Genomic DNA, 13515 nt, shown 5'->3' with positions numbered 1-13515 from the left:
AAATAGGCAGATCTTCAGATATAGAAACAAAATGGTCAATGTGCAAAAAGATTCTCAATCTGATTCACAACTTAAGAAATGTAAAACACATATAAGTTTTCATCTATCAGACTGACACACTTTTTAAGGGTTGTAATATCCATTGTTAATGCCACAGTGAGTTCTGACCCTTTTGATAGGAATTTTAATAGGTGTAAATTTTTTAGTGCAATTTAGTAATAATGTTCAAAATCAGCAATAAATAAATATCTTTTTTCTAAACATTTCCATTATTAGGAGCTGACTCTACTGAAAAAATTAAGTTCCCATTGATTAAGATGTTCTTTTCAGGCTTATGTATAGTAAGACTAAGCAGGAAAATAACTCAAAGGCTTATTAATGGTCAAGCATATTATTATGGTCAAGCATATTGTGAAAGGGAGTTCCCTGGTGGTCTAACAGTTGGGACTCAGCGCTTTTTCTTCCATGACACAGGTTCAATCCCCCATCAAGGAATGAGATCCTGCAAGCCTCTCCATGTGGCCAAAAAAAAAGAAAGAAAAAAAAGCTTCAATTAAAACATGTAAATATATTGTGAAATCATCATGAAACATTATTAGCCATGTAAAAATGACATTATGTAGCCATTTAAAAAGTTCATTTCTATCAGATCAGATCAGATCAGTCATTCAGTTGTGTCTGACTCTTTGTGACCCCATGAATCGCAGCATGCCAGGCCTCCCTGAAAAAGTAACATATATACCAACTTTTATACTACAGTTCAACCATATTTGTAAAAACTTTAAATAATACATATATATATATATATATACACACACACACACACACACACACACACGCATAGATATAGTATCTGTGCTGATAGATGCAACTATATTTTTCTACAAAAGAATACATATGAAGCCTCAATGGTTACCTTCTTTGAAGAGATTACTGGGAACAGAAGTAGGGGCCTGAAAAAGAGAGGGTAAGTTTTAGTTCTCATAACTTTCTGTACATTTCATGCACACATTATTTTTATTTTCATTTTTAAAAAATTAACTTTAAAAAAAAACCAAAGACAGTGGAGTTGTTTTGTTTTTCTTGGTTTAAAATTAAAAAGTCACACTTCAGTTAGTACAATGCACCTCTAGAGACCCAGACAGCTGCAGCTGCCAGCAAGGAGAGAATTTTGTCAGGCTTAGCCTAGTTCTAAATTACTGGTTTTGTTATTACACATCCCTGATTTCATTTTCACGTCCCAAACGACATCTTTGAACCCTAACTCAAACTAATTCAAGACCTAAGTAAAAGTCAGTGGTCTCGAGGTCTTCTCCACTTGCGGTTGGTCCGTAATTAAGTCAATCAGTGAAAAAGCGTCAGCGTGATTTTGAAACTCCTTTGCCTTGTGTGTTGGCAAAAGGGATATGGAGAAGCAAGACACTGGCAAGCATGCTATCTACATTTAGGCAGGCAGCTGTATCTCACCTGTATGCTTCCTTTACATAGGGAAGCCTGGAACAGTCTAAGTCCCACCAGCCCTCCAGTCACAACTCTGATGCCACTTTCCCAAAGAGGCATTCCCTCACCACCCATCTAGGGGAGCCTTCCCTCCATGCCCTCCTTCTTATTCTCTCCCATGGTTGCCTAACAATAGCTAGGTTTATTGTACCTAGCCTAAGAACAGCTAGGAATATTGTACACAGCATTGTTGTGTACAATATTCTAGCTCAGTCATGTCTGACTCTTTCCAACCCCATGGCCTGTAGCCCTCCAGACTCCTCTGTCCATGGAATTCTCCAGGCGAGAATACTGGAGTGGGTAGTTGTTCGCTTTTCCAGAGGATCGTCAAACCCAGGGATCAAACCCAGGTCTCCTGCATTGCAGGTAGACTCTTTACCTTCTGAGTCACCAAGGAAGCCCACTAATAATATAAGTACCTATATATTATATTCATACTATATTCAAAACAAATTATTTAGGGTAAATCCCATTATCATCACTATGTAAAAAATATTAAGTAACATGACTAAAGTCACATCCAGCTAATAAGGAAAAAAAAAAATATATATATATATATCAGTTTCATATATAGTATGTTATATTATACATATAATTCACATTTGTAAGTAATGTACACAGTAGAAATTTGCTTTGTTAATTTTAGCTTCAGAAAGAAATGGAAACTCTACCCCTAGAAAACCATGAAAAAAATCACTAAATTAAAACAGTTCTATTTCTCCTTTAATATGGAAGCAGGAAGCACTTTTCTAGTGAATAATGAGAGAAGACTTTCTTCTGACTCTAACGTTTAAAATAAATACATCGATTCTTTCCAGAATTGCTCCAGAAGCAAGGAGCTTCTCAGGGCCACTCTGCACACAGTTTTATCTGATTGCAGAGGACTCCAGTGAAGCTAAAAACAGCCGGAGAGCCATTCTATTGTATGCAGATATAATTGCCATTTCACTATTTATGCCTGGCATGTGGTTATATAGTGCCATCATTATCATCAGCAGAAGCAACAAAAATAATTCTGAAGCATGGTGCCTGGTGTTTTGAAAAATAGCATGAAAACTGATTTTCTTTACCTTGTGAATTTTACAATTAAAGAAAGATAGTATGGATAACACAAACATGTAGGAAATTTTCTATGAAAGCTCAATGAGAATGGAGTGAAGCAAAAGGATTAACATGAAAGAAAGATTAATTTACCTTGACAAAAGTATTCTACAACTCATTGCTGAATTCTTAATCCTAGTCTTTCTTTTGTTTTCAAAGCCCATGGGTCAAAACTCTGTAAAATGATATGCAGTTTAAAACAGACACACTAATTATAACAGTGCGCAGTTCTTTCTCTTATCCAGTGGCTTCATTCATAGCAGCCAGGAAAATCATACCAGCAACAGTCATTTTTAAAAACTGTAGTTACCAGCAGGACTCTGAAATCAATTCTCCATTAAAGTGCGTTTATGGATTTGAAACAACCAAAGAAACGAACTTTAAGCAAAGCAAGCAAGCTACCATTTAAACTTTTTAATATTAGTAAATAGAACCTTTTACCAATCAATCAAAATAACTTTAGACCAATGGCTTTCACCTGGGAATAATTTTGCCCCTAAGGAACATTTTTAATTATCAGGACTTGGGTGTGGAGAGAGCAAGGGTTGCTACTGTTCGAGTAGAGAATTGAATATTCATATGTAGAACTCAGGGCAGAAGTCAGGACTAGAGATGTAAATTTGGGATTCACCAGTATATGTTAATAATTAAATTTAGGGACATTTAAAAAGATTACCTCAGAAGTGACTGGCTATAAAAGGAAAAGTTACATAAGCTCTGCTGCTGCTGCTGCTGCTAAGTCGCTTCAGTTGTGTCCGACTGTGCAAACCCATAGAAGGCAGCCCATCAGGCTCCACCATCCCTGGGATTCTCCAGGCAAGAACACTGGAGTGGGTTGCCATTTCCAATGCATGAAAGTGAAAAGTGAAAGTGAAGCCGCTCAGTCGTGTCTGACTCTTCGCGACCCCATGGAACGCAACCCACCAGGCTCCTCTATCCATGGGATTTCCCAGGCAAGAGTACTGGAGTGGGGTGCCATTGCCTTCTCCAACATAAGCTCTGCTATAGGCTGTATTCTCCGAAAATGGTCATGACAATATTTTCTATCCCACTTACTCATATACAATGTGACTCTCTGAAAGTGGAGTCTATGTCCCCTCCCCTTGAATCTGGTTGGGCTAGTGAGTTACAACCAAACAAATGTAGTGGAAGTGACACCACATGACTTTCAAGACTAGTTCAGAAAAGGAGACCCAGATTTCCTCCTTGTTACTTGGAAAACTTGGACTTGGAGCCATGGGCAATGATGCAAGAAATTTAACGACCCTGTGACTGCCTTGCTGTGGAGGAAGCCAGGTCACATAGAGGTGCCATGTTTAGGCTCTCCAAATGTCAATCTCAGTTTTCATTGATGGCAATCTGAGCACTGCAAACAAGAGGCAAAGGTGAAGCTGGGGGCAGTGTGATGGCCTTTGGATCCCTGTCCATCTCTCAGGACCCTGCTTAGTGACCAGCCTCAGCATCTGGAAGGAAACCAAGGGAAACAATTTTCCCTCTAATTACTCAGTCAGTAATTAGGGGAAAAAAAAATGTTTTAAAATAATGACCATAATCCTAGTATCATTTCTCTGCTTAGTGATGGTGGGAACTCGGTGATAGGATAGAGGTTGTGTCTGGCACTGACCTATCTTACAGTTTGCTCGCAATGTTCTCCACTCAAAAAAAAGAAATCATCATGACATATCTATGAAGAAAATAGATTCATTATCAGCGCTCTGTTTTTTTGTCATCTACCTGTCTCCTTCATCACCCAACTTTAAATTATAAAGGCTCCAGGTGCAAAGACATTTTAATCTGTTTACATACATTATTATATCACCCAGAGCTATGACTATTACAGATGCTCAACTATTACGTTTTTGGACGCTCAGGAAATCTTTAAATCTTTACCATTGCTTCAGATTATTTGATGTTTATAATGATTGTAAGCACATTCTTTACCAGTGCTACAAGATGAGATGAGAAATAAATTTCATGAACCAGGAAAGTGCTTATTTATCTCATTTCTATTCTGCCATGTATTACACTAAATTATGAAACTCTACCCAAAAAATTCTAAGGTGAACCATAATTAACATTGTTGGCTGCTAAGCCCGTGGGAGGCAGCATCACAGCATTTCATGTTACTGTAAATGTTACTCTGTTCACTTAGTTCCTTGTTGGAATAATCAGTTATGAATTATTCCTCTGAAATAGAAAATAAACAATTTAATAGTGCCTTTAAAGTTATTTATATCATTTATGAGTACTGGCTATCTGATAGTATGATGGCATTTATAAATAAGCATTTAGAAAAAACTAACAGTACTCAAAGGAAGAAATTATTTCAGAAGTAATTATGAATCTTAAGTTTCTGTTTCAACTTCCCCATATAAAATAAATTTGATGGTGACCATTGTAGGTCTTACAACATTTTCACTTCCAGATCCATGAATAGAGATGGTGGCAGTTTCAGAAAAATTGTACTGGATGAAAAAAATGCAATAAATTTTCAAAGAAGAAGCCAACCTTCAAGCAAAATGTAAGACTCATATAAATATAGAAAAACAAATTCTAGGCTGATACCAAGCATGTTTCTTCAGCATATAAAGAGTTCTGAGAGTTATAGGAAAGTCTGATTTTTCATTTTTAAAGTAGGTAGCACACTTAAAGGGTGAAATTGTAGAAGTCCCACTAGCTTGTCCAATCCCCACACTTTCACTTCTCCAAAAAAATTCCTATCACTAGTAGTTTAGGCAACTTGCAATATAAATAGTAGGAAAGGTCATAAGAAAATAAAAATATAATTCTACCGTCCCTCAATTGCCCTCCTCCTATTCTAAAAGTAACTTCTTCCAAGGTGATGTTGGGAAATAAATGAGACCTGAACAATAACGTTAATTTGTGCTTTGTAATTACCTAAAGGAAATGTGTTCTCTGGATGTACACACACATTGATGGGTACACACATTGCTTTGACTAGATAACAACACAAGTTAAAACTTTTCAGACCACAATTTAATAATACATATACATTTCATTTCTTCTTTAATTGAAGTAAAGTTGACTTATTGCATTAATTTAAGGTGTGCTGTTGCTGCTGCTAAGTCACTTCAGTCGTGTCCAACTCTATGTGACCCCATAGATGGCAGCCCACCAGACTCCCCCGTCCCTGGGATTCTCTAGGCAAGAACACTGGAGTGGGTTGCCATTTCCTTCTCCAATGCATGAAAGTGAAAAGTAAAAGTGAAGTCTCTCAGTCGTGTCTGACTCTTAGCGACCCCATGGACTGCAGCCTACCAGGCTCCTCTGCCCATGGGATTTTCTAGGCAAGAGTACTGGAGTGGGGTGCCATTGCCTTCTCCAAATTTAAGGTGTAGAGTATAGCAATTCAATAGTTTTATAATGGTAAAGAATCTACCTGCAATGCAGGAGACCTGGGTTTGACCCCTGGGTTGGGAAGAGCCTCTGGAAGAGGGCATGGCAACCCACTCTAGTATTCTTGCCTGGTGAATTCCCATGAACAAAGGAGCCTGGCTGGCTACAGTCCAAAGGGTCACAAAGAGTTGGACATGACTGAGCGACTAAGTACACACACACATACTAAGTTATTATAAAAGACTGACTATACTCCTTGCATGCTGTGTCCAACCCTTTATGACCCTATGGATTATAGCCTGTCAGGCTCCTCTGTCCATGGGATTCTCTAGGCAAGAATACTGAAGTGGGTTGCCATGACCCCTTCCGGGAGATCTTCCCAATCCAGGGATTGAAACTGCATCTCTTAAGTCTACTCATTCTTTACCACTAGCACCACCTGGGAAAACCTAGGATTGAACCTGGGTCTCCTACATCACAGGCAGTTTCTTTATCATCTGAGCCACCAGGGAAGCCCCATAATCCTTGGGCTATACCTTATATACCTGTGACTTATTTATTTTTTTAGTTTATACAAAAACATTTAATTTTACATACATCTTCTTAATAGAAGTACAATTTGATTTTATTGTCCTTTGTCTTAATTCTTAAAGAAATGGGAGAATTCATCAAGAATTCAAGAATGTGGAAAATTCTTCAAGAGATGACAGACCACCTTACCTCCTCCTGAGAAATCTGTATGCAAGTCAAGAAGCAGCAGTTAGAACCGGACATGGAACAACAGACTGGTTCCAAATTGGGAAAGGAGTACATTAAGGCTGTATATTGTCACCCTACTTATTTAACTTATATCCAAAGTACATCATGAGAAATGCTGGACTGAATGAAACACAAGCTGGAATCAAGATTGCCAAGATAAATATCAATAACCTCAGATATGCAGATGATACCACCCTTATGGCAGAAAGTGAAGAGGAAATGAAGAGCTTCTTGGTGAAAGAAAGTGAAAACTCTGGCTTAAAACTCAATATTCAGAAAACTAAGATCATGGCATCCAGTCCCATCACTTCATGGCAAATATATGGGGAAATAATGGAAACAGTGAAAGACTTTATTTTCTTGGGCTCCAAAATGACTGCAGATGGTGATTGCAGCCATGAAATTAAAAGACGTTTGCTCCTTGGAAGAAAAATTATGACCAACCTAGACAGCATATTAAAAAGCAGAGACATTACTTTGCTGACAAAGGTTCATCTAGTCAAAGCTATGGTTTTTCCAGTAGTCTTATATGGATGTGAGAGTTGGACTATAAAGAAAGCTAAGCGCCAAAGAATTGATGCTTTTGAACTGCTGTGTTGGAGAAGACTCTTGAGAGTCCCTTGGACTTCAAGGAGATCCAACCTGTCCATCCTAAAGGAAATCAGTCCTGAATATTCATTGGAAGGATGAATGATGAAGCTTGATGCTGAAGCTGAAACCCCAATACTCTGGCCACCTGATGAGAAGAAGTGACTCACTGGAAAAGACCCTGTTGCTGGAAAAGATTGAGGGCAGGAGGAGAAGGGGACGACAGAGGATGAGATGGTTGGATGGCATCACTGACTCAATGGACATGAATTTGAGCAAGTTCTGGGAGTTGGTGATGGACAGGGAAGCCTGGCATGCTGCAATTCATGGGGTCACAAAGAGTTGGACATGACTGAGTGACTGAACTGAACTGAGAACATCAAAATATCAGTTCTTTGGTTCTCCAAGACAATTTTGAATTCACAAAAGAAATTTAGAGGGTTTGGAGGAAAGTAGTTTTTAACTGGAATTAGCAAAATAATTCTTTTCATTTGTTCATAATTTAATTCATATCAATAAAAATTTAATTTATTGATAATCAGTTCAATTTGGTATATTTATTATATACATATATTTATATTATATATATTTTTTTTATTTCATTGGATAGTGGAAAATCCCTTCACATTAGTTAAAACAGATGTTATCACCATTTTGTAGGTAAAGAAGTTGAGACAGAAGTAAAGGATCTTGCCTGAGAACATGTAACAAGCTTTGGATGCTAAATAACAATAGGACCCAGTATCCTGGCAATCAGTCAGCATCCATGCATTGACTGATGGAAGTTGTCATTCTGCTAGGGCGAAAGTTAATGGTTCATTTTAATCAGTTTAGTGATCTATAAGTCACAGTTTAATCATTTTAATAATTTAAAAATATAAAAAATAGAATCTACAGGTTCCTGAGAGCTTGAAAAGAAACTGAGCTGAAGGAAACATGGTCTGAAAAGATACAGAGCCCCAGCGTTCACTGCAGCACTGTTTACAAAAGCCAAGACATGGAAGCAGCCTAAATGTCCACTGATAGATGAATGGATAAAGAAGATATGGTACGTACATATAGTGGTATCTGCTACTGCTAAGTCGCTTCAGTCATGTCTGACTCTGTGCGACCCCATAGACGGCAGCCCATCAGGCTCCACCGTCCCTGGGATTCTCCAGGCAAGAACACTGGAGTGGGTTGCCATTTCCTTCTCCAATGCATGAAAGTGAAAAGTGAAAGTGAAGTCGCTCAGTCGTGTTCGACTCTTAGCGACCCCATGGACTACAGCCTACCAGGTTCCTCCATCCATGGGATTTTCCAAGCAACAGTACTGGAGTGGGGTGCCATCGCCTTCTCCATAAAGTGGTATATTACTCAGCCATAAAAAGAGAACAAAATAATGCCATTTACAGCAACATGGATGGACCTAGAGATTGTCATACTGAGTGAAGTAAGTCAGACAGAGAAAAACAAATATTGTGTGATGTCTCTTATTTTGGAATCTTAAAAATAATGATAGAAATGAACTTATTTATGAAACAGAAATGGACTCGTTTCACTTAGAGAATGAACTTTTGATTACCATAGAGGCAGAGGGGGCAAGGATAGTTATAGATTTGGGGATAGACATGTATATGTTGCTATTTAAAATGTATAGCCAACAAAGACCCACTGTATAGCACAAAGACTCTGCTCAAAATTCTGTAATAATCTAGAAGGGAAAAGAATTTGAAAAAATGCACATATGTTTATGTATACCTGACTCACTTTGTCGGACACCAGAGACCTACACAATATTGTTCATCAGCTATATGCCAATATAAAATAAAAAGTTAAAAAGAGAGAAAGAGAGAAAACAGGTTTCCATATGAGACAATGCTGCAGAATAAGTCCCAAGTGACCAGAAAGAGAAAATGCACCCCACCTTTACTTTTACAAGATTCTCAAGTTCCATTTTACAGAAACTTATGCTAAATAAAAATTGTATTTAGCACCTAGATCGGCCACAGTGTAAGCATTTTTCACTTCAAAGGAAGGAGCTCTTAGAACATGGAGGGGTACTGGCAGACAGCATCTCTTATGACTTTAGCAAGGCTTTTGATGTGGCCCTGCATGATAGAGTCATCAACGAACTGGAAACAGTCTGGGTCACCCAAGTGATCCACAGCTGCACAGCTAACAAGTGGTTATCACTGGCTCAGTGTCAACCGGGTAGGAAATGAATAGAAAATCCCAAATGTAAATTTGTTTAACATTTGCCATCAGTGACCTAGAGAAATGGAGAGCTTATTTAAGTTTGCAGCTGGATAAGATAAATGTCTTTTCTGGCAGTAAAAATCTCAAAAATGAAGAGAAGATATAAAATAGAATCAGAATTCCACCTATCTTTAATTGGGAAGAAAAGTAGTGGGAAAAATCAAGATCAATAAAACTAAGAGCAATAGAGTATCTTCGAAAAAAGTGATTATTAGAATATGTTAATAGAATGAAAAAATATGGCAATTGTTTGACCTTTTGATGTCTGCTTCCATAACCCAAGTTCACAGCGGGTGCACACATCCACAAAACACACACAGTATACCAAAAAGAAATAGTATTCAGATGGAAAAAACTTTGGTGGATATCTAGTGTTCTGTATAGAAACTTTTCTTTAGACAGACTTAGAAATTTCTAGAGCAAGAATAAAGTAGACTTGTTCTTGTTCTTGTTGTGTGTATTTAATACAGGCTATATGTTTGCAGCCATGAAATTAAAAGATGCTTACTCTTTGGAAGGAAAGTTATGACCAACCTAGACAGCATATTCAAAAGCAGAGACATTACTTTGCCAACAAAGGTCCGTGTAGTCAAGGCTATCGTTTTTCCTGTGGTCATGTATGGATGTGAGAGTTGGACTGTGAAGAAAGCTGAGTGCCAAAGAATTGATGCTTTTGAACCGTGGTGTTGGAGAAGACTCTTGAGAGTCCCTTGGACTGCAAGGAGATCCAACCAGTCCATTCTAAAGGAGATCAGTCCTGGGTGTTCTTTGAAAGGACTGATGCTAAAGCTGAAACTCCAGTACTTTGGCCACCTCATGCAAAGAGTTGACTCATTGGAAAAGACTCTGATGCTGGGAGGGATTGGGGGCAGGAGGAGAAGGAGACGACAGAGGATGAGATGGCTGGATGGCATCACCAACTCAATGGACGTGAGTCTGAGTGAACTCCAGGAGTTGGTGATGGACAGGGAGGCCTGGTGTGCTGCAATTCATGGGGTCACAAAGAGTCAGACATGACTGAGCGACTGAACTCAACTGAACTTAACTGATATGTTTTATGAGGACTTCCCTGGTGGCTCGTTGGTAAGAAATCCGCCTGCCAACGCAGGTGACACAGGTTTGATCCCTGGTTCAAGAAGATCCCCTGGAGAAGGAAATGGCAACCCGCTCCAGTATTCTTGCCTGGAAAATTCCATGGACAGAGGAGCCTGGTAGGCTATAGTCCATGGGGTCACAAAAGAGTCAGACACAACTTAATGGCTGAACAACAGCAAAAACATATGCTTTATAAAGTTGCATGGTCCCTGGAGTAAAACAAAAGTATGAGAAGTGGGGGAGGACATTGTTATTTTTTCTTTTATTAATAAAAAGACATATTTAAAATACTAAGTGATCAGGCCAATATCATGCAGGGAATAAGGTACATAACAGTTTAAAAATAAAATTTAAAAAATTGGTTAATGATATGGTTATGCTTCTCACCTGGACAATTCTGCCTTCTCTAGTTAGACTTCTTCTAATACGGATCTTTGAAAACAATGCAAAATGTTTGAAAATGACAAGCCTCAAGCCATGGAATAGAAAAAGTGATAGAGAAAACTAAATCACATCATGTTGAAAACTTTTCTCTCGAAATTTGCAGATGTGAAAAAATGAAAAGCATTTCATTGTCTATTGGCCTAAGTTCTTTTTCCTAAGAATTTCCACAAAGATTTTAGATGAAACACTCCTATAAATGTAGTATCAATTGTGTGTAATATCAATTGAAACTGTGGTAATATCCTGCAGTTCATATGGAAATGGCAAACAATAACTTCTTTTAGTTTAAAAAATCAATTTTTGCTCATAGGTCGGATTTTGCTATTTGAAAAGGGGGAGCAAAAGGACATGTATATATTCTTTATCTCTATCACCCTCTGTCATGAACTAGGAGAAATGTAACATTTCTCTAAAACAGTATTCTCTTTGCTCCCTCATCCAACACCAAGACAGACACTGTAAAATGTGCAGGAGTTTAAGAAAACAATGCAGAATTGATGAAGTCATTATATGTAATCACTTGGAAGGAAGAGTTTATATCTGTGCATGGTTTCCATGGACTAGCCTACTTAAAAATTACCCACTTAGTTTGAAGGTACCATATGTAATCTGAGATGAAACATCCCTTTTCCTTTGACCTTTCAAATACGCTCATTTTAAAACAGATCTTATATAATGTTCCATGCATGTGTGTGTGCGTGTCTACCTGTGCATTTGTGTGGAGATATATATGATCTTCTTTGATTTACCATAGGGTTGTGTCCTCATAAACATCATAAACTGAAAATATTTTAAGTGGAAAATGCATTTAAAACACTTAACTTACCAAACATCACCACTGAGCCTACCTTAAATGTGCTCAGAATGCTTACTTTAGCTTATAATTGAGTAAAATAATCAAACAAAAAACATTTTATAATCAAGTGTTGAGTATTTCATGTAATTTATTGAATGAAAGTGTTAGTTGCTCAGTCATGTCTGACTCTTTGCAACTCCATTGACTGTAGCTCACCAGACTCCTCTGTCTGTGGGATTTTCCAGGCAAGAATACTGGAGGAGAGAGTCAGTCCCTCCTCCAGGGAATCTTCCCATCCCAGGGATCGAACCCAGGTCTCCTACATTGCAGGCAGATTCTTTACCATCTGAGCCACCAGGGAAGCCCAAGTTATTGAATACTCTACTGAAGATGAAAAAACAGAATAGTTGTATGCAGACAGAATGGATGTAAATGTATTGATTGTTTACCCTCTTGATCATATGGCTGACTGAGAGCTTCAACTGCCCTGCCCAGTACCACGAAAGCATCATATGCATATCACTAGACCAGAAAAAGATCAAAATTCAAAGTTCAATTTCTACTGGATGTGTATTGCTTTCACACCATGGTAAAGTTAAAAAAAAAATTGTAAGTTGAACTATTGTAAGTCTGGGATAGTCTGTATTTACCTAACATATGTATGAAAAACAAGGATACTCCTTTATTACAATTTTGTTTTCTTTCATAAAATTAGCCAATCTCTGACTTTAGACCTTTGGTTGGGAATTCAGAATTTTAAAAGTTTTGTTTACATTAAAAATTTAACTTGGATTTTAGTAGTTTATCTATGTAGTTCCATAGAAGAAATTAATTGCTTTTAGGACAACTGCAATTAATGAAAGTTTATTAATTTTAACTGACTATTTCATGACAAACTTTAAAGGAAGGCAGCAATGAAAATTTGCAAATACTGGGATTATTCTGAAACTTTTTTAATTGAAGAATTTGCAAATGATAAATGTGAAAAATTTTTAAGGGAGCATGAAATGCCATATCATATCACATCACAATAATTTTCTAAGTCTCTCATCAAAGTATCAGAGAAGGCAATGGCACCCGACTCCAGTACTCTTGCCTGGAAAATCCCATCAATGGAGAAGCCTGGTAGGCTGCAGTCCATGGGGTCGCTAGAGTCAGACACGACTGAGTGACTTCACTTTCACTTTTCACTTTCATGCATTGGAGAAGGAAACAGCAACCCACTCCAGTGTTCTTGCCTGGAGAATCCCAGGGACGGGGGAGCCTGGTGGGCTGCCATCTATGGGGTCGCACAGAGTCGGACACGACTGAAACGACTTAGCAGCAGCAGCAGCATCAAAATACAGAAACATAGAAATTGTCACGGGTGCTAAAACTATGGACCATTCATTTTCTTCCCAAAAGCAATCATCCCTAAAATCAACTTTGAATATTAAATACCTTTCATCTCTCACTGTAATTCAGTTGATAACTCTGCCACCCTTGATTTTCCTAAGTGCTTCTTTAATCCATTTCTAGCTCTACAAATAGCAACAACTTGTGGTTAAAAGTTATGCCAGACTAGAACAAATAAAATTACACTTTTTAAACTTATGTCACTCAAGTTTCAAAGCAAGCTCTATTCACACTTTGGATTA

The 13515-nt window shown here is 37.9% G+C and overlaps 1 long non-coding RNA gene across 1 annotated transcript in view; it reads right to left on the bottom strand.

Moving 5' to 3' along the window:
* Positions 1-239: 239 nt before the first annotated feature.
* Positions 240-13515, bottom strand: part of LOC129657178 (uncharacterized) — a 92327-nt gene continuing 79051 nt past the window's right edge. Inside the window, exons 6-8 of the long non-coding RNA XR_008716583.1 lie at positions 2695-2776; positions 917-953; positions 240-512 (exon numbers count right to left, since the gene is read on the bottom strand). This is a non-coding gene — a long non-coding RNA (uncharacterized LOC129657178). The remainder of the gene's footprint in view (positions 513-916; positions 954-2694; positions 2777-13515) is intronic.

The sequence above is a fragment of the Bubalus kerabau genome, chromosome 7 (genome assembly GCF_029407905.1).
Source record: "Bubalus kerabau isolate K-KA32 ecotype Philippines breed swamp buffalo chromosome 7, PCC_UOA_SB_1v2, whole genome shotgun sequence".
Lineage (NCBI taxonomy): Eukaryota > Metazoa > Chordata > Mammalia > Artiodactyla > Bovidae > Bubalus > Bubalus kerabau.
This window is presented reverse-complemented; position numbering and strand designations above follow the sequence as displayed.